The 21,938-nt window shown below is 43.1% G+C and overlaps 1 protein-coding gene across 5 annotated transcripts in view; it reads right to left on the bottom strand.

Annotated features, from left to right (window-relative positions):
• Positions 1-21,938, bottom strand: part of CADPS2 (calcium dependent secretion activator 2) — a 367,836-nt gene that overhangs the window by 139,618 nt on the left and 206,280 nt on the right. The window lies entirely within an intron of this gene.

Raw genomic sequence — 21,938 nt, 5'->3', positions numbered from 1 at the left:
ACACCTACAATGTGTGGGACTAAACCCCAAGAAACTAGAGTAAGGTCTATTCTGGATAATGTGTGATGTGTCATGGAGTGGTAGGAATATCAACCAGCCCCATTTGCAGTATTAATCTGACAAAAGCGGTGGTATTTTTCTGTAACTTTATATTTAAATACAAATTGTAGATTTACAGTACTGTGCAAAAGTTTTAGGCAGGTGTGGAAAAAATGCTGCAAATTAAGAATGTGTTACAACTCACCTGTCCTCGCTCCAGCGCAGCGATCCTCTCTCTCTTCCGGGTCGCGGCGGCGCTGTCACGTGATAGTTCGGGGCGGAGAATTCAAACTTGCAAAACTACTAAAGGCCTGCTCTGAGGCCTGGGCAGCGTCAGAGCAACTTCCTATGTTCCCTGACTAGGTGATTTCTGCGTGATTCTCCGTGTACCTGTTCTCCTTGCTGACTGCTCAGATTATCTCCACTCCAAGTGTACCAGACCCAGGCTTGCTGACCACGTATCATCTCTGCTCCAAGTGTACCAGACCTCGGCTATCCTGATACTACCTTCCAGTTCCAGTGTTATCGTGAGCTACCTCCTATATCCTTACCTCTAGAGGCAGACCAGTGGACCGCGACATGCGATCCTCTGCAGCAAAGCCCATCCCGCCTTGTGGCGGTTCATGGTTAACACCAGGGGGTTCATAAGACTCCGCACCACCGGCCGGCCAGCGCTGATCTAGAGTAAGGCAAGTACTCCATATTTTATACCTACATTCAGCATTGTTGTACACGTTACATAATTGTTAAAGAATGCTTCCAAAAATAGAAGTGTCAATTGTTTATTTTTTATCTATTTACAAAATGCAAAGTGAATGAATAGAAGAGAAATCTAAATCTAATCAATATTTGGTGTGACCATCCTTTGCCATCAATTCTTCTTGGTACACTTGCACACAGATTTTTCAGTTTAGAACTGGAAAAAAACAGTAGGACCCAGGTACACCCATCTACTGTTCAGAGAAGTCTGGTCAGAAGTGGTCTTCATGGAAGAAATGCGGCCAAAAAGCCAATCTTTGACATGAAAACAAGGCCAAGTGACTCAACTATGAACAAAAACATAGGAACTTGGGTGCAGAAAAATGGCAGCAGGTACTCTGAACTGATGAGTAAAAATTTGAAATATTTGGCTGTAACAGAAGGCAGTTTGTACACTGAAGGGCTATAGAGCGGTACAATGATGAGTTGTCTGCCAGCAACAGTGAAGCATGGTGGAGGTTCCCTGCAAGTTTGGGGCTGCATTTTTGCAAATGGAGTTGGTGATTTGGTCAGGATTAATGGTATCCTCAATGCTGAGAAATACAGGCAGGTACTTATCCATCATGCAATACCATCAGGGAGGCGACTTATTGGCTCCAAATTTATTCTGCAACAGGACAATGACCCCAAACATACAGCCATTGTCATTAAGAACTATCTTCATTGTAAAAATGAACAAAGAGTCCTGGAAGTGATGATATGGCCCCCACAGAGCCCTGATCTCATCATCGAGTATCTCCAGGATTACATGAAGAGACAGACGGATTTGAGCAAGCCTACATCCACAGAAGATCTGTGGTTAGTTCTCCAGGACGTGTGGAACTTGCAGAGTGCCTTCAAAAACTGTGTGCAAGTGTACCTAGAAGAATTGATGAATTGATGCTGGTTTGAAGGCAGGGGTTGGTCACAAAAAATATTGATTTGATTTAAATTTCTCTTCTGTTCATTCACTTTGCATTGCATTAATTGATAAAAATAAACTATTAACACTTCCATTTTTGAAAGCATTCTTACTTTGCAACATTTTTTCCACACCTGCCTAAAACTTTTGAACAGTATTGTATAAGCAAAGATCAAATATATAATAGACAAACAGGAAACATAGAAGAAGTGGAGGAGGCTGCCTTTGTTTAACTGTAGTATGAAATGCATGAGCTAGCTCCTAGGTGAATAAAAGATTGTCCTACACATATCTTTCTGAAACAGGCAAAGACATACTTTGAAACCATGTGCACAGTATTTTCACAAACCATTATATTTTCAGGTACAGTACTGTACAGAATACACTGTATTTGTTCTGATTGCCTATATGGTTTAATATTGATTTTCTTAAACTATTAAATGAAAGAGTTTTCTGAAGATGTTTATACAATTCCAGTAAACATTGTGGGTGGAACTGAATGGCTCAGAAAAGACCTTTATGTTACCATTGTAATGCTGGAGCTTTAGTAATCGGCGATATAATTCCGCCAGTCATTTACAGAACTGGACAAGGGCACTTTTCTCAAATATTTGACAGCACAGCAAAGCTAAATTGTTTAATCTACACTGATCTACTCTTGGTTGCATTCTATGTCTTCTCGCATTTTATCTGTTATAAAAAAGATTTTTCTACATTCATCTTTAATCTAATACATCTTTTCTTTTACTTAGAGAATAAACATGTAATATACTTTCCATTATTATCAAACACACATACTTATTAAAACGTGAGATAAGGTTCAACACTGCCTATGGTAACAGATGCATACATTCCTGGATAAATTCATTATGAAATGTTTGAAAGCATAGCTTGTCACTGTAGGTGTGATGGGGGTAGAAACACTGAAGAAACATAAAGTCTTCAGGATAATCCAGCTTTGTGCTCCATGGGGCTAATTTATCATTAGCATCCCCAACACGGTTATTAGTATGACCTTTATATTAAATCACTTTTCACTGAGGCAGCTCAGAGTTACTTAGTTGCCCCTGTGATAGTGGCCCGGAGCCAGCTAACTTATCGCTTTGTTGGGCCAGCCTCAGCAGTTGTGAGTCGGTGTGAGCCACCTTGTGCGTTTTAGGTAAATGGTAATAGGTAGGAATAACATGGTTAGAAACAAAACGTGCCACTCCTGTTTGGATATCACTGTCAGGCCGATAGCCTTCTGAGGATAACAATAGCGGGACACTAACCGGTATTAACGCTACTGAACTAATAGGTGCGGAGGTTTGGACTTCGCTGCACAGGGTACGCAGGTCGCGGTCCTACTAGCCAGTTGCCGGTGTAGTGTAGAAGGGTCAGACGGTCCGGGTCGAGCCAATCAGGAATAGCAGTACCAGGGAGAATCCAAGAGGGTAGTCAACAGGCCGAGGTCGCAGTACAAGTAGGTCACAAGAAGGAGGAGAAGTCGCCAAGCCGGGTCACAACAATATATAAGGAACACAGGGAGCACAATCAGGATAACCAGGAACACTAGGTATAACCTGTTACTCTGGCACCCTAATGGCGCCAGAGCCAGGTTTAAATAAGGCCAGAACACTGATGATTGGAGGAGCCAGGGGCGGGGAATCAGCGTGGAAAGTAGCGTCCCGTTGCTAGGCAACGGGACGAGCCAGGGCGCATGCGCCCGACAGATCAGACTGCCGGAAGCCGTAGCGCGAGTGTTGCTTAGCAACAAGCGCTGCGGCTGAAAGAAGAGAAGGCGTCCGTCCCCGACTGACAGGGGATCAGCGGGAACGGTGCCTGACAATCACCTTCTTGGACAGAACAGAATTCAGCAATACCAAGTTGTCAATTGGCCTCAGATACAAATGTCCTTATTTTGAACAAAAATTCCCATCACTTATGTACTGCTTTTATAATAATTGTGTCATTTGGTATCAATTCTTTAGAAGCGTTCTCTTCTAAATAAGATAAATCAGATTTGCACTTATGATCTTAAATCGTCTATTATAATCTTGAAAAACTTTCAATATATGCACCTTTTGCAGTAAAGGATAAGAGCCGATTTGAATTTAAACATATTGGTTCTGTTAAATGTAAAATCTCCCTGATTATTTCATGCTTTTTACATCAAATGTTCAGTGGCTTTTTCATTATTTTCACTGTTTTATTGTGGCACAGAAATCTACCAGCTATACTAAAGTTCTCCTTTTATGTCCCTTATAGATATTGAGCATTATAAGTAAATAAAAAGTTTATTTGATGCTGCACATGGGGAGATTTGTTGCATATTACATCTGGAGCAACTAAACTGACACTTTAAAGTGTGGCTGGCAAGAGCTTTCCAGTTGACTCGTACCAACGTGACCATTTACAGAAATCGAATTACATTTATGGCTTTCAATTTGCCTTTAATATCTTTTTTTGTTATAGGTTGTAATGACTTTATCGTAGCCTATTTTACTTGTCAATTCACTGCACTCGTATCCAAAAAACTGACTTCATATTATTTTATTTTTCACTTTGTTTTCACGTAGCTCACTGGGTTTAAACCCTTACTGAAAGAACAAATCCTGATACACTGTTTGTATGTTAATCTCAACTTTCTGTCTCTGTTCTAGGTTAAATATTGTTCATGTTAATTCACTTTTTCCTATTGCATTATGATTTGATCCTCAAGTCTTCCCCTCTCCTTTTTCTACAACATCCTCTTCTCCACCCCCATGCACCCTAAACTACTAACAAAGATCGTTTCTTATTTTTTCCATTGAAACAGCTCAAATAATCCCTCCCAGTGTTCATTCTACAAGGATTTCTGCCCAATTGGGCATCCCTTTTCTCTGCTACCCTCTTACAGTGGCGGTTCATTCACCCCATTCCTCCTCCGCCCCCCCCAGATCCAGGAGAACTACCACTATTTATCTTTCCAGATTCCAGCCAAGCACTCAAAATGGTGTTGCCAGTATAAGTCTGCCATAGCTCTAAAGTTATTAAGCAGCAATTATAATTGGGAACCTGAATGAGGGAAGGGAACGGGTTGTGTTTATCTACAGGAAACTCACCTATCAGGTATTCATAAACTTTTCAAGGTAAGCAATTTTTCTCAAACTTCTTTTGCCTCGGCCCACCGCAATAAGTGGGAAGAGGCGATCCTAATACACAATAAAGTACCCTCTACTACAACCAAGATGCTACCTGATCCACAAGGACAGTTATTTAACAGTGGTCGGCACTCTCCGCCCCAAAACAGAAGCAGGTAAAAACCCACTCTCCTGGACTGACAATGCTGGAGTATACATTCTGCTAGATAGATTCAAACCTACTCCTCACTATGGTAAGTAGTGACTGGATGACTCCCTGCTCACTGGAGACTAAACATGGGAGTAGTGATTATTTTTAATTTAACTTAGCTGGGGAAGTTGCACCATGGAAGGTGAAAAATAGCTTAGCATCTGCAGCAAAAAAAGTAAGCGGTACAAGAAATATCCTCCCTTGAGAGACATATTTCCACCATCCTCTTACAGCATAAACAATCTCCATCAGGCATCGTTCATTCTGATAAAGTTTCTCAGAGGACAGCTCAATACTTTCCTGTCAAAAAAATTGCAATATCCTAAATAATCGCCAACATTGTTTTTACGACAAATCTGATAAAATGGGCTCCATGTTGGTGAGTAAATTAAGACCGAAATTAGCTTGTGGTCTGATTGACAAAATCAAAAATATTGGCAATGTTTTCATAACATTCCATTTTCATAATATATGATCCTGTAGAAATGGAAATGGATTTCAGCAACTTTTAGCATATATTGGACGACCTACCCAGACCTCTGTCCCAAACGAACGCAACAAAGGAGGATCTAGATTATTACCTAACAGACAACCTCTGAAGTTTTCAGACGCATAGTTCAACCGACAATTTGAGATTACTTTGGAGGAAATGTTGCAGTCGTTAAGTGCTCTTCGCCCCAGCCCAGTGGCGTATATTACAAAAAGCTTTCCTCAGCTCTTGCCCCCCTTTCTAAAAGATTCTTAGAACCAGATATTTGAGGGGCCCTTATTAGACTCCACCACCACATTGGCAAATGTAATGGTAATTTCAAAATCAGGTATAGACCAGATACTGTGTTCAACTTATAGACTCATACCTCTGCTCCATGTAAATGTCTAACAGACCTGCTTCTCCCCTTGTTACTTCACCCTGACCAGGCTAGGTTTATACCGGGCCATCAGCCCCAGAAAATACCAGGCAAACGATTCTCTTGATTCACTCTATCCATGCTAAAAAAGGCTTTTGATCGTATCTTCTGGTCGTTCATGTTCAGGGCCCTCAGGGCAATGGGCTTCTCTGGAAAAATTGAAATTCCAATAGCATTATATTACGCAGTTTATAGGGGCCATAATAAAATGCTCAGATAAAGCTTTGTGTACTACATATACCCTTACTGGTGGTAGGTCTGGGCATTCCAAGCGTCATAACATGGCGGCACAATTTGCTCAGTGCTTTTTGTGGAATGGTCCTAGTTCTGCTACAGTTGGGACATGTATCAAGGCAGAAAATGTGAAGGTGATCTCGCTCTCCTCTGGCTCCCCTGATCACACCACCCCATAATTTCTCACTCATTGAGAATCATGGACGAAGCCAACAGGCTTTATGCACTATCCCCCACCACCTTTGTTATCATACCTCTTTTCAGTACCCCTGGTTCCCCCCAGGTCTATCCCCATTCCATTTGGGCCTTGGCTGGCTGGTGACACATGCATAATATTACACGTGACAACTTTTTCCCTTTTTCTGCGGATATCCAGACCAAATTTAACATCCCTAAAAAGGGTTTTAACAGTACTTGCAAATAAGACAGACAATTTCATAGTGAAATTAGAACATGCTTATCAAGTAGCCCTTTAACCATGTCTGAGTCACTGTGCCTCTGGCCGGTGACTACAAAGGGCCTTGTATCAATGATCTACACCAAATTAACCTCTCCTAAGTCCACCTCCAAGAACATACATGAAGCAGCGTGGAATGAAACCTAGGTGAGAGTCTAAACAATGAGGACTCAAATCATAGAAGATGCCATCTCCAGCTCTATCTGTTAGAATCAAAGTTGCACTATACAAGCTTCTATTCTAAGCTTCTTCCTTCATTGTCTTTAAATAACTTTCCAAGCAGTCTCTGAAAAACATAAAGCAGGTAACAGGTAACATTGAAGGAATATTTGGGCTGCCATGGTGCTGTCTTGAACAGGTATGAGGAGATGGCCAGCTGCTTTGCATAGGTCATTTGCTCAAGCCTGAGCCCTGTGTGCCACAGGAGGTTGCCACTGCCATTGTGGAATGTGCTTCAGCAGTTTTGGCACCTCAATTTCCTTCCTGTTATAACAGCCCTTGAAGTGTACTTTCAGGAAGTACAAAGAGTTGATCCATCTTTTGGAATTCTTTTGTTGCTGTGAGATACACAGACATTTCTCTCTCCAAGGCTGAATTGAAGTCATTAGTGGGATTTGGACAAAGAGACAGAAGAACAATTTCTTAATTGACATGAAATGTGGAAACTACCTAAGGCAAGGCAGGATTTGCTCGCAGCACCACTTTATCAGTGTACAGATACAAAATGGTTCTTTGCATCCTGAAGCCTTAAGTTCTACCACTCTTGATTGCCACTAGGAACAGTACCTTGAGTGTGAGCCACTTAAGTGAAACTTCATTTAAGGGTTCAAACAGTTCTGATATTATAGTTTCCGAAACAAGAGTATGAAACTTGCATAAAAGGTTGCATAAAAGATTTTATGCAGGGCAAATTATTTTCACTGCTTAAAAGAATCTTCCCACTGGATCATCTGTGTAGGATGTGAAATCTTCATGAGTCTTTCCTTTGACTGCCTTTGTCTTTTGCTTTCTATTTGTATTCCCAGTAATTGCAACTGATGAATGGGCACGAGAGGACTCTTGATTTTATTTATGATCCAACCATGGTCCTGTAGGAAAGAGATTACTTTGATTGCTTTGTTTCTTGCTCTGTGTTCTGTTTTCCCTATTACCAGAAAATCATCCAAATAAGGCAAGTGCATTGCTTCATTTAGATCTGCACCATCTAATAAATGTTTTCCATACTCTGTAATATGCTATAGCATAATTATTTTTTTTGTTTGTAGTAATACCTCAACCACTTTGAATGGCCACAATTGAAGAGTAAAGGTGCTTCTGACAATCTCCACAACATCAAAGAAAGATTTTCTGGATTTGGGTAAAAAAATGGTCCCTGTTGTAAAAGGTCAAACCACTGTGGTAGTGGCCATGGTTGTTGAAGGAGCATTCCATGCTACTGGAAACCATAATCTGCAAGGCTAAAATGGAAGAACTGCTATCACTTCCACGGCTTCCTTTTGTCATTTTTTCAATATACGTGCAACTAAAGGACCAGGAGGGAAATTCCAAGGTCTTTGTAGGGCAGATCCCTTCTGCTTCTGGATCAGTGTAACAAGAGTAGAATCTCTCCATTCTGAAGTTCCTCTTGTTGGCATCAGATCTACTTGTACTATCCCCAACTTTCTTTAATTTTTAATCAACCTCTTTGGTCAAGGTCCATTCTTCTGGATGGATCTGATATTTGAGGAGATAATCTGCCACCTTGTTCCCTTTCCCTGCTGCATTAAGGGCTGAGAGGGAATTTAGGTTTTCCTCTGTCCATGCCATCATTTCCTGTATTTCTGCCATCATACAGTTGCTCTTGGTGCCTCCTTGTCTTTTTAAGACTGTTCTGTTGCCTGCCAAAAATCTTTGCTGTTTGTGTTGTAGTTGAGGTATAAAATTCTGTATTGCATGTCACACTGCTCTTGCTTACAGGATGTTTTCATGAAGTCTCTTTTGCTTTTGACTCCAGACACCCTTTATTATTTCTGTGTTCAGATGTCCTCCCCAACCTTTGGAGCTTGAATCTGTTGTAATCAAAATTTATTCTGGTTCTGAAAGGGGTAAATCTCTTTCATTCAATGTTGGATCTTGTCATCAACCTAGAGACATCTTGGTGTTTAGAGAAAGTCTCAGAGTTTGCCTCAGACATTTCAGATTGTGGTCCCATAGTTTGGGTACCACTAGTTGCAACTGGATCAGCTGATATCCATTGTGGATTTTGTTGCCTTCCTTCTTTCACTCAAAATGAACAGATGGGTCTTTTAGCTTGATTGCCCACATATTGCCTGATGTACTACTTTGCCAGGGCAATATGTTCTGGGTTCTTTGAACTGCTGCCTTGAGGAAGATCCAAACAAAAATATTTTAACAATCATAGAGAAGTGATGTAACTCTGTATACTTCATGATGTCGAAAAGAGTAGTTAAGCAGATTATAGGCATTTGATCTGCTGTCCAAGAACATAGCCAGGGAACTCTTCCAGCTGGAAGAGTTCTGGAAATGACCTGGAAATGACTGTGTGTGTACGGAGTGACGCGAGATGCACAAAATTAAAATTTTGAAAAATACTGGTTAACATTTATATTACACAGTTGTAATAAATGCTGGCTCAGGGAAGCCAAAAGAAGCGATTCCGGGACTCTCAGGACCCTCTCTGGGAATAGGGTTAGGCAAATCCTAGAGTAAAGAAAAACTCTATCTCTGCCTAACTCAGCTTTGGAGAGACAGAAAAAAGATGAGGAAGAATAGGAGCATCCGCACTATATACCTTCCAGGGGTGTCAACCATTTTCCTAACTATACTGACTAAGGGACTACACTCTTATGTAAGGGTTGCCATGGAGTCTGATCTGTAAGGAGTTTTCATGTTCTCCACGTGTTTGCGTGGGTTTCCTCTGGGTGCTCCGGTTTTCTCCCACACTCCAAAAACATACTGGTAGGTTAATTGGCTGCTAACAAAATTGACCCTAGTCTGTGTGTGTGTGTGTGTGTGTGTGTGTGTTAGGGAATTTAGACTGTAAGCCCCAATGGGGCAGGGACTGATGTGAGTGAGTTCTCTGTACAGCGCTGCGGAATTAGTGGCGCTATATAAATAAATGGTGATGATGACGATGATAAGGAAATATATTTTAAACATGGTTCTGCGTTACATGTATCAAATTAACATATTTTTTTTAGTCACCAAATATGCTATGGGTATATATTGCTTAATTTGAATTGTAGTTTCTAATTTAATTCCTCACAGATTAGTTAATTATAGCATTGACATACAGACCATAAGGATTCAACTTCATTGTAAATTCTGTTTTACAGTGGTAACACTACTTATTGCTTATGGCTGGATATCAGTTTAGATAATTAGAAATAAATTAATGAAAAGATATGTATTCACAATATAAATTCTAAGAAACAAATACAATTACCTGTGATGAATGGACCGACTATTCTGTTAATTTTGCAGTTAGATTAAAAGATTGAGTTTATTATGCCTTTCTAATATTATGCAATTAACAGATTTACCTGTTAAACAAGGACTCTACAACATTGGCTTGCTAAGATATGAGATTTTTATGGCATCCCATCCCCAGACTTCTTTAATAATAAGTTTAATGTTGGGATTCCCTCTCCTGGTGGGCCAAGAGAAAATGCCCCAACAGCAATTGGAAGGCACTCACTCAAGTCTTGATAAAGGGCAGTATATTGCCAGAAGTACTAATTTTTTTTCTTTTCATTAACTAATAAATGTAGAGATAGAGTTGCTATGGTAAAAGTAACTGAATGGTTGGAGACCATTTAGCCCCTGAATCTTAAGGGATTTTGATAGGTTTAAATTTTAGATTTTTTTTAACATTTTCTGGGGCCTATTTAATTGTTCGCGTTACTTGCAAAAGTAACGCGCCATTGAAAGTATTACTGTTATTACGGTAATTCTAACCCGAATTCCAGCTTGCAGCTCCCTGAAATCTGGCGGTAAAGGTACCATAATAACGGTAATTACGCGCACTATTACCGTAATAGCGGTAATAGTGCGCAAGCTGCGTTAAGTTTAGCGAGTAACGCGGACAATTGAATATGTCCCTCTATGTCTTTGTATTTTACTAAATAGTGCTAAAAAACATTGAAACTTAGAGCACACATACATCGAACACTTCAAATGTTTTAGGGGTCAAAGCTCTATATCCATGGAGAACTAGAAATATAAGTCAATGCTACCAATTGACATATATTGGGGAGTGTCTAACCCCCAAAAATTTTTTTGATTAAGCATATCAGGTCATGTACAAGCAAAGATAAATAAGGTGGAATTAGGATAAAACAGAAAAAGGAGTTAAAAGATGTTTTATCCACTGTCTGTTGTGACCACAAATAGATGTATACATAGATACAGGGCCGGACTGGGACTAAAAGTCAGCCCTGGCATTTAAAGCACACAGGCCCATGTGTTGTGGTCTACATGCACTATATTGTTGCACACTGATGCTGGCGCAGTACAACATGATGTAGTATGAGTGTGTGTGTGTGTGGGGGGGGTATTTATTTCTCCTAATGACCCTCAACATTACATTATTAGCACCCCAATTGCATCAATAAATACTATGACAATACATTATTAGTACCCAAATTACAGCAATAAATAACCCCCACACACACTCATACATCAATCACCCCCACATTACAGCAACCGGCATCACCCCCCACATTACAGCAACCGGTATCACCCCCCACATTACAGCAACCGGCATCAGCCCCCACATTACAGCAACCGGCATCACCCCCCACATTACAGCGTCCAGCATCACATCCACATTACAGCGTCCAGCATCACATCCACATTACAGCGTCCAGCATCACATCCACATTACAGCAACCGGCATCACCCCCCACATTACAGCGTCACCCCCCACATTATAGCAATACCCTCTCCTACTTATTAGCAATACTAAGCACCAAACACACTACAACATTGCCATCAGCACGCCACCCCATACCAGAGCAATACCACCAATTATACAGACACCACTGTAGGAAACAATGTTTTGCTTTTTTCAAATCTCCCACAAAATAGCAACAACGAACAGAGTACTTACACACACATATAGGTAACAGGTACCCTTTTCCCTCAATTAAATAGTAATGGCAGAATTTTCATGAATCATTCCACATGAAATAAAACTAACATATATCTAAAAAAAACATAACTATTGAATGATCAGTTGAACCCACACGGCCGCATTAAAAGTATTTCCATCTACAGCAAAATGTCAGAGAAAAATATTTTTGTTTTACTACAGTAATTGGATATGCGTTTTTTCTATTCATTTTAAATAACAGTATATAAATTAAGGGGTATAGAGAAGGTGGGTGAGAAATATCTAGATGTGATCCATCAGTTTGATTAGATAGGAAACATTTAGATTATTTACCTGGAGACGTCTACCCCCTTGACTCACAGGCAGGGCTGACAAGAGGAATTTTGGGCCCCGATACAGCAACTTCTTTGGGCTCCCATCATATTCAACAATGAAAGACTTGCCTTTGGCAGAAGTTCATATGATGCCACACATAGTGTGCCCAGTTCATATTATGCCACATCGTAGTGCCCCAAGGTCATATTATGCCACATAGTATTACCCTCAATTCATATTTGGTCATGCAGAAGTGCCCACAAATCATATTATGGCATAGTAGTGCCCCCAAAACATATACCATACAGTATTGCCCACAAATCATATTATGTCACAACAGTGACCCCAAATAACATTATGCCATAGTAGTGCCCCCAAATCATTAGTAAAGCTCAGACAAAAACTCATTCACAAATAAAAATTGGTACAGCATATCAGATACTAATTGTGAGTCCCAAGAGCAGCTTAATACATCATTTACAATGCAAACAAAAATAGATATATTGACACAATTACAGATAAAATTTATAACAAGCAATGTTTTTTCCTCTTAATTAAAAATCTCTGTAAAGATAAATATGCAAAAAACATTAGAGTGAAATAATGAGCAATACATAGTGTTAAACATTATTAGATACGCTGTAGTGTCCCCAGTTCAAGAAAGGATGGTTAAAAACATATTGCACACGAGAAAATATATGAACTTACCTGATTATGGCATCCTGTGTTCTGTTCTCCTACTGGGCGCGCTGGGCGAGGAGGGATCAGCAGCTGTCAGCTCACACAGGCAGTCGGGAGCAGGAATAGAGGGCAGTGGTTGAAGCAGAAATTTAGGAGTCGGGGTATAGAAAATATAAGTGAATGGAGTATGAAGGCTTGATTTTTTATTTTTTTTAACACTTGTCCCCTCGGTACATTTCCATTCTTCATTATTACTTGTGTTTTATGATAGCTGCATCCCTGACATTCGAATTCTTAAGATGTCTCTCCCTTTACACTTTCTTTTACCTATGCCCCTGCACCATCTTCTCCTTTGTCCCTCTCTCCTTTCTCCGCTGGCTCTCACACATCTTCCTGTACCACCTACTCCCCTGGCTCTCTCACAAATCTTCCTGCACCCTCTACCCCCCGGCTCTCCCACTCCTCTTCCTGCACCCCCTACCACCCTGGCTCTCTCACCCCCTCTCCCACCGCCCCCTTCCCCTTTGGCTCTTTCACCCCTTCTCCTAGCACCCCCTGGCTCTCTCACCCCTCTTCCCCTTTGGCTCTCTCACCCCTCTCACAGCCCCTCTTCCCCTTCGGCTCTCTCACCCCCTTTCCCAGCACCCCCTTCGGCTCTCTCACCCCCTTTCCCAGCACCCCCTTCGGCTCTCTCACCCCCTCTCCCAGCACCTCCTGGCTCTCACCCCCTCTCCCAGCACCCCCTGGCTCTCACCCCCTCTCCCAGCACCCCCTGGCTCTCATCCCCTCTCCCAGCACCCCCTGGCTATCTCACCCCCTTTCCCAGCAACCCATGGCTCTCACCCCCTCTCCCAGCACCCCCTGGCTTTCTCATCCCCTCTCCCAGCACCCCATGGCTCTTCCACAATCTTGACCCCCCGAAAATCACGGCACCCCCGCGACCCCCCCCCGCGAAAATCGCGGGCACCCCCCCTCTTCAGTAAAAAAACTCACCAGTGTAACAGTGCACCAGTGCACAGCATAAAGGGGGAGGGATCTGAGGAGCACGCAGCAGAGGTGGCTGGTTCCTGGGAAGGAACCAGCCACCAAGAAGACGGGAGGAGTCGGGTCGGCCCATCCAGCCATCAGCCCTTCTGGCATTTGCCAGAAGTGCCAGATGGCCAATCCGACCCTGCATAGATATATAGTAAATAATCAACTTACCTCTTGCCAAAAAAACATAATTCCTCCATCTTCAAAACACAAATGAAAACATAAATATATAATGTATTTTGTGAAATGTGTTATACTGCTTTCTAACAGAGCCAGAGTTCTTATTCAAATTAGTTAATATACTAACTCTATGATAATGACTAAGAACACTGGCTCTGTGAGAAAGCAGCAAAAGACTTATATATATATATATATCTATGTATTTAGCCATTTATTGGCACAACAGACAATTACAACACTTTACTCTGAATTGTCTTTCTGATTTCTCTTAACTATACCTTACTTATCTTTGTCTGCACCTGACCTTTTGTATACATAGCTACATACATGGTACACACAGAATGACACAGAGACCTGCCTGTGGCTGAGAATGGTAAATTAACCTCTATTGTACAGTGTCTCTATTACTGACTAAGTTATACAAGCGGCAGCTTCTGTACACCAAAGTGCACTGAAGCCTATTTAAATAGCTCACGCACTATGGTTTCTGCATTGGAGACCATTCTAATTGTGACAATTGATTACCAAGTGATGAGTCAGACTGAGCAGTGGGAAGTGGTGGTATGTCATTCTGCTTTATACCAGCCCACTTCAACTCCTGTATATTTACTGTGCATCTTCTTTAAAGTAAACTACAGAGAGCAAGGAATTGCTTGATCGTGTATATATGGTCCAAGAAAGCTCATTGTCTTGTGACTATCTGGTACGCAGTTTTTATTGACCGAGGGTTGCATGTTGCACATGTGTGCTACATCTTTCACCTTTGGGTTTACTACCTGTTTTAGCACTCTGTCTCCTGGTGGAGGACTATCTCTGGTTTCTGGTGCAGTTTTCTATATATAACAATACTGCACTATGTTATTTTTTGTTTTGTTTTTTCTACATTGTCGCTATGTCTGATGGAGACTGAGAGGGATTACCTCTGAAGAGGAAACCCCCATATGATCTTTACTTCTTGAATACATCTTTACGGTACACAGTTATTACATCTTCCCAACACCATATTTGTGATATTACACATTGGGGCGCCCTACTTGTTTTTCTGTTGCAGCATTTTCGTTATCCGGATTAACCATCTGGCCACAAGTATCCTGAGGCTGCCACTCTCAACTGAGCTAAGTGTTGTTTTTTGGGACTGATCCTTCAATACTGGACTTTACATATTATTTATACCAGTTGTTTATCCAAATTGTATTTACGTTGTGGTAATTAGCGCCATCATATATATCTCTTTTTTTGTTTGTATATATATATATATATATATATATATATATATATATAAATATATTGTCACACTTTTACACAGAGAATATCACCGACTGGTATTAGCGCTACTAACCTGAGAGGCGCGGAGTCTAATACACCACCGGTGTTCACCAGGGACCCCCGCAAGGAGGTTTGGGCTTGGCTGCGTGCAGGTTGCGGTTCTCCCAGGAAGTCATCAGTGCAGCGAATGGGGTAGTCAGACAGGCCGAGTCAGGGACGGTCCAGAGGTCAATACCAGTGCAGGCAGCGAAGTACAAGGGAAATCCGGAAGAGAGGTCAAACAAGCCAAGGAGTCTATACACAGGAGTTCAGGAACAGGAATGCAAACTAAATGCTAGAGCAGGGTAGAACCAATACTCTGGCACTAGACAGGTGTCAAAGGCTGCTTTAAGTACTCTTAGGTGCCTCCTGATTGGGTTAGGGAGATTTAGGCGGTTTAGACATGCTGGCTGCAGACAGGTGAGTAGAGATAGAGTTCTGCTGCTAGGCAACAGGACGTGGATTGCGGAGAGAAGGTGCCCATCTCCGGCGCCTGTGGAGAGCGCGGAGACGGCACCTGACAGTATCCTCCCCTTCTTTCTTACGGGTGGTGCAGGAATCCCGCAGAAATCTTGCCAACAGACGTGGAGCATGAATATCCTCTTCATAGACCCAAGATCTCTCCTCTGGGCCTTAGCCCTTCCAATGGATGAGAAATTGGCGTTTTCCTCTAGTGATATGAGATTCCAGAATACGTTCTACCAGAAATTCTTCACCACGAATAGTCTTGACAGGAGGAGGTGGAGAGGTTTTGCTGGAAAATTCGTTGAGAATGAGTGCTTTAAGCAGAGATGTATGGAAGGTATTATGAATCTGCAGGGAAGCTGGTAGATGTAAGCTGTAGGTGACAGGGTTGATCAAATGAGAGATGGAAAAGGGTCCAATATAACGTGGAGCTAATTTCATAGTGGGAACCTTGAGTCTAAGGTTGCGGGTAGCTAACCAGACTTTGTCTCCTACCCTAAGTAAAGGGAGATTCCTTCTATGCCGATCAGAAAAGTGTTTGTAACGGTCAGAAGTTTGTAGTAATCTCGAACGTACTTGGGACCAAATTTGAGAAAAATTGTGTACCATATTCTGCGCAGCAGGTACAGAGGAATCCGAAAGATCAGAGAAGGTTTGGAGAATGGGATGTCTCCCGTAGATGGTAAAGCAGGGAGTGTTACCCGTGGACTCGTGTTGGTGGTTATTATGGATAAACTCTGCCCAGGGTAAAAGTTCACTCCAGGACGACTATTGATCCGAACAGTAGCACCTCAGAAATGCCTCCAAGTCCTGATTGGTCCATTCAGTCCCCCCATTAGTTTGCGGGTGGTACCCGGAGGAGAATTTTAGGCTGATCCCAAGCTGTTTGCAAAAGGATCTCCAGAATTGGGAGACAAATTGGACTCCACGATCAGAAATGATGTCCCTCGGGCAGCTGTGAAGGCGAAAAATCTCTCGGATGAACAGGAGAGCCAGCTGGGAGGCAGAAGGTAATCCCTTGAGGGGAATGAAGTGGGCTAATTTCGAAAAGCGGTCCACCACCACCCAGATGGTGTTAAAGCCATGACTGGCAGGAAGGTCTGTAATGAAACCATGCTGATACCTGATACCTAGCCATGGAAGGTCCGGAATGGGCAGAGGATGGAGAAGACCGGCAGGGGGTCTCCTCAGGATCTTGTGTTGGGCGCAGACCTCACAAGCGCGGATAAATTTCAGGACATCCGAGGGCAATCAGGGCCACCAATAAAGGCGAGATAGAAGAGCAACTATCTTCTTAACCCCAGCATGACCAGCGAATTTGGCGTTATGAGCCCATCTTAGGAGTTTAATGCATAGATGTTCCTGTACAAAAGAACGACCAGGAGGAGGAGTCTTGAAAAAAGAATTGGTCAAGGCTACAATTGTAGAAGGATTGAGGATAGGTTTGGCAACCATAGATGACGAGACATCGGAGAAGTCAAAAGATCGAGATAACGCGTCAGCACAGAAATTCTTGGTACCGGGCCGAAAAGTTAGTATCAGCTGGAATCTGTTAAAAAATAGCGACCAGCGGGCCTGTCGAGGGTTCAGACATTGTGCAGACTGCAAGTAGGTGAGATTTTTATGATCTGTATACACTGTGATGGGAAAGCGCGCCCCCTCCAACAGATAGCGCCATTCCTCCAGGGCGGTCTTGATGGCGAGAAGTTCCTTGTCCCCAATCCCCTAGTTGGCTTCACTGGCTGAAAATCTTTTGGAGAGAAAACCACAAGGAACAGGAAGACCTACAGAATTCTTTTGGGACAGTACTGCTCCAATCCCAACAGAGGATGCATCCACCTCTAGGAAAAACGGTTTATTTTTATCGGGTTGAGATAAGACAGGTACAGACAAGAAGGCCTCCTTAATGGCTAGAAATGCTCGTACAGCCTCTGGGGGCCAAGACTTCGATTGGCCGCCCCTCCGAGTGAGGAGAGTAATAGGAGAGATTAACATAGAAAACCCCTTAATGAATTGGCGATAATAATTCGTAAAGCCAATAAAATGCTGGGTAGCCTTGAGACCGGAAGGTTGAGGCCAATTATGAATAGCCTCCAATTTGCTTGGATCCATCTGAAGGCCGGAGCCTGATACAATATATCCTAGCAAGGGTACTTGAGAGCAATTGAAGAGACATTTCTCGAGCTTGCAGAAAAGGAGATTAGCACGTAAACGAGAAAACACCTCTTTGACATGCATGCATGAGATGAGTAGATAGGTCTTGGGAAAAGATTAGGATATCATCCAAATAAATAACCACTGATTGTGAATGAAATATTTAGGGATTTGCTCTACCAAAGTCCTGAAAGACCGCTGGGGCGTTACTGAGCCCAAACGGCATCACCAGGTATTCATAGTGGCCGTCTCTGGTATTAAATGCGGTTTTCCACTCGTCTCCTCTGCGAATTCTGATTAGGTTGTAGGCTCCCCTGAGATCCAACTTAGTAAATATTTGTGCCCCTTGAATACGGTCAAAGAGCTCAGAGATTAAAGGAAGGGGTAACGATCTTTAATCGTGATGGCATTTAGTCTCCTGTAATCAATGTACGGTCTGAGAGAGCCGTCCTTCTTTACAAAAAAGAAGCATGCCCCTGCTGGAGAAGATGATTTCCTAATGAATCCCCTCCTGAGGTTCTCAGTAACATACTCCGACATAGCCTCTGTCTCGGGCAAAGACAGCGGATATACCCTGCCTCTAGGAATGTTCTTTCCAGGGATGAGGTCGATGGGGCAATCCCAAGGCCGATGAGGAGGAAGGATTTCGGAAGCGGTTTTAGAGAACACATCAGCGAACTCAGAGTAGAATTCAGGAAGGCCCACCAGGGAAGAAGTACAGAGACAGGCCAGCTTGGGTTTTGATGGGAAAATGGATCTCAGACATCTTTTATTGCAGGATGAACCCCAGCGGATAACTTGAGCTCGCTGCCAGTCGAATTGTGGAGAATGGAGCTTCAGCCATGGTAGCCTCAGGATGATAGGGTTAACCGATTGGGGGAGCACAAGGAAACTTATACTTTCGGAGTGAAGTGCTCCTATCTCCATCTGGAGTGGGGAAGTAGAGAGAGAGATTGAGCCATTGGAGACTCTATTTCCGTCCACAGCAGTGAGCATCAAATGTTGAGCCAAAGGGATAGTATCCAGACAGAGTTCGGTCACAAGTTTGGAAGAGATGAAATTCCCTGCAGAACCCGAATCCACAAAGGCCCAGGTAGTAAATGGGCCATTAGGGAAAACCAAGGTGACTGGCATCAAAAACTCTGACTCCTTCCGAAGGTAGGGAGAAAGGGACTGGGGTCCTAGGTTGACCTCCCTATTATCACCTAGAAGGTGGCGTTTCCCGGCCTCTTGGGACAAACGGCGAGAAGATGTCCTGGTTCACCACAATACAAACAGAGGCAGTTTTTCATACGTCTCTCATGTTCCTTTGGGGACAGACGAGAACGGCCGATCTGCATAGGTTCTTCTGCAGGTGGAGTAGGAGGAATAAAGTTGGGTGCTAGACGAGGAAACGGCCGGCGAGTGCGGTCCCGTTCGAGAGCACGTTCCCTGTGGCGGATGTCCACCTTAATACACAGGGATATGAGGTCATCCAGATTGGAAGGAAGATCACGAGAAGCTAAATCATCCTTGATACGCTCATTAAGACCTTGCCAGAAGGTAGCGATGAGAGCTTCATCGTTCCATCGGAGTTCGGCTGCAAGGGTCCAAAATTGCACCGCATATTGTCAAGCTGTAAGAGAGCCTTGGCGTATTCCTAGGAGACCGGAGGCGGCCGAAGAGATTCTTCCGGGTTCATCAAATACCTTGCATAATCTTTCAATGAAGACCACAGAATTTTGCAGTATAGGGTCATCCCGTTCCCAGAGAGGGGAAGCCCAGGCCAATGCTTGCCCTGAGAGGAGCGAAATCAAATAGGCCCCCTTAGCTCTTTCTGACGAGAAATTCTTCGGAGCCAATTCGAATTGAATAGAGCACTGGTTGAGGAAGCCACGGTATTTCAGCGGATCGCCATCGTATTTCTCGGGAGGAGGAAGACGGAGGCCTCTGATGGTAGCACCCCTAGCAGGGATGGTAGGATCTGATGCAGCAGAGGATGTGGCGGCTGAGGAAGTAGTAGGTGGTGATGCTTGTAAGGAGTCCAGATGGGAGATGATTCCCTGAATGCATTGCAATAATTGTGCCTGGTTGGATTCTTGTCGTTCCACTATCTGACCCAGGTGAAGTAATAAGTCGCGGGCCGAAGGTTCGCCCGGTCCGCTCATGGCCAGAGTATTCTGTCACACTTTTACACAGAGAATATTACCGACTGGTATTAGCGCTACTAACCTGAGAGGCGCGGAGTCACCAGGGACCCCCGCAAGGAGGTTTGGGCTTGGCTGCGTGCAGGTCGCGGTTCTCCCAGAAAGTCACCAGTGCAGCGAATGGAGTAGTCAGACAGGCCGAGTCAAAACCAAGGAAGCGAGGTACCACGGAGAGTAGGCAAGAGTAGTCAGGGACGGTCCAAAGGTCAATACCAGTGCGGGCAGCAAAGTACAAGGGAAATCCGGAAGAGAGGTCAAACAAGCCAAGGAGTCTATATACAGGAGTTCAGGAACAGGAATGCAAACTAAATGCTGGAGCAGGGTAGAACCAATACTCTGGCACTAGACAGGTGTCAAAGGCTGCTTTAAGTACTCTTAGGTGCCTCCTGATTGGGTTAGGGAGATTTAGGCGGTTTAGACATGCTGGCTGCAGACAGGTGAGTAGAGATAGAGTTCTGCTGCTAGGCAACAGGACGTAGATTGCGGAGAGAAGGTGCCTATCTCCGGTGCATGTGGAGAGTGCGGAGACGGCACCTGACATATATATAGTGAAGGCGGTTTCAGGTCCACCAGTAGGGCTCACTGTATAGTCGAGCGTAATGTATTTTATGTAATGTATTTTACAATAAGTACATAATCAACAACATGGAGTTGATTGGGAGGTTATACAGTATTTTACCCTTGCCATCCTTGTATTTAACATTCTATGTGGACCCAATGAGGCTCGCTGCGCACATTATGAACAATTTAAGTGAATTGGTGGGTCATGGAGGGTCGTCTATTTCCAGAGGCACCAGGAAGGGGGTGGGGTGGGTAGAAATTACTGGGGCCTGGCCTGCCTGGGGGCCCACAGTCAAGTAATATTTTTTTCTTAATGAATCTTTAAAAAAAAAAAATCCACAGCGGGTGGTGCATGCAAGCGCTCACCCGCAATTTTTTTCTTTTGTTGTAGGGGAGGGGGGGCTATGGGGTAGAAAGTGAGCTGACATATGTCAGCAGCTCTCAGTCCCATCAGCCGGCAGAGCAAGGAGGAGGAGCTCCTTCTCTAACACAGCACGGCTTGGGTAAATATGCTTTGTCAGGGGGTCTTATGGTTTGTCTGGGGAGACTTACGCTGTGTCTTTGGGGGGGGGGACTTATGCTGTGTCTTGAGGGGGCAACTTATGCTGTGTCTGGAGGGGCTAAAGATTAAGAGATGCTCAAAAACAAACACACACATATTTTTTATTGAAGGTGGAGATTCCTGCAATGTGCACAGCACAATGTCCGTGTGTCACATCGTGGGCAATTGAATCTCCCCCATATTTCTTTATGAATAAATAAGTTTGGAGTTTAAAATTGTATGTCATTTTCTCCCATCATTATTGAGCTTATGTTTAAGGGTTTTTGAGCGCCTCTTAATTTTTATTGTGTATTAATCTTTGTATGGGGCAGCCATTTCTCTTATACAGTTACACTTGTGTTTATTATTCCAAACATATAGATATCTGTGATTATTTTTATCACACATATTTTGCTTGTTATATAATTATACACTGTGTGATCTGTGTTGTGTACTGTGTTCACTAATTATTTTCCACATTTCATGTACATTTTCCAAACAGGTCCCAGCATTCCAGGATTCAGACAAGAATCCAGTACCAGGCTGTGAAAACTGCAATAACAGGTCGGTGAGAGCAACACCATTTTAATACATAATGGGGGGGAATTCAATTGCCAGTGATGTGGAGTGCAAAGTGTTTCATGGACGTTCCAGAGACACATTGCGGCTAATAGAATTCCCCCCATAATATCATGTGTAAAGAGCAGCCACAACCTATGTTGGTGATATCCCCATCACTATGTGACCATGCCCTTTTTGACAGCACTCAAACAATCATGGAGAGCAGATTGCTTT

This window comes from Mixophyes fleayi, chromosome 4, assembly GCF_038048845.1.
Source record: "Mixophyes fleayi isolate aMixFle1 chromosome 4, aMixFle1.hap1, whole genome shotgun sequence".
Classification (NCBI taxonomy): Eukaryota; Metazoa; Chordata; class Amphibia; order Anura; family Limnodynastidae; genus Mixophyes; species Mixophyes fleayi.
This window is presented reverse-complemented; position numbering and strand designations above follow the sequence as displayed.